At 70.1% G+C, this 304-nt stretch overlaps 1 protein-coding gene across 1 annotated transcript in view; it reads left to right on the top strand.

Moving 5' to 3' along the window:
- The window catches only part of H3-3A (H3.3 histone A), a 10,575-nt gene continuing 10,271 nt past the window's right edge, over positions 1–304 (top strand). Inside the window, exon 1 of the mRNA XM_006157251.3 lies at positions 1–115. The gene's annotated coding sequence lies outside the window, so the exon portion shown is untranslated. The remainder of the gene's footprint in view (positions 116–304) is intronic.

Here is a 304-nt window from a genome sequence, read left to right as displayed (position 1 = left end):
GGCTAGCCTCGGTGTCAGCCATCTTTCAATTGTGTTCGCAGCCGCCGCCGCGCCGCCGTCGCTCTCCAACGCCAGCGCCGCCTCTAGCTCGCCGAGCTCCAGCCGAAGAAGGGGGGTAAGTTTCCCCGTCTGCCCGCTTCCCCGGAACCGAGCCCCGCTTGCCGTCAGCCCCGAGCCGGGCCCCGGCGGGGCCAGGAGGGGACCCAGAGCCCCCTCTGGCTTAGCCCACAAACTTTTTGGCGGAGAAATGGAGGTGAGGAGCGAGTTTCCCTCTTCCCTCCGCGGCGGCGGCGGCGGCTCCCCC

Source organism: Tupaia chinensis, unplaced genomic scaffold (genome assembly GCF_000334495.1).
Source record: "Tupaia chinensis unplaced genomic scaffold, TupChi_1.0 Scaffold000532_1, whole genome shotgun sequence".
Lineage (NCBI taxonomy): Eukaryota > Metazoa > Chordata > Mammalia > Scandentia > Tupaiidae > Tupaia > Tupaia belangeri.
This window is presented reverse-complemented; position numbering and strand designations above follow the sequence as displayed.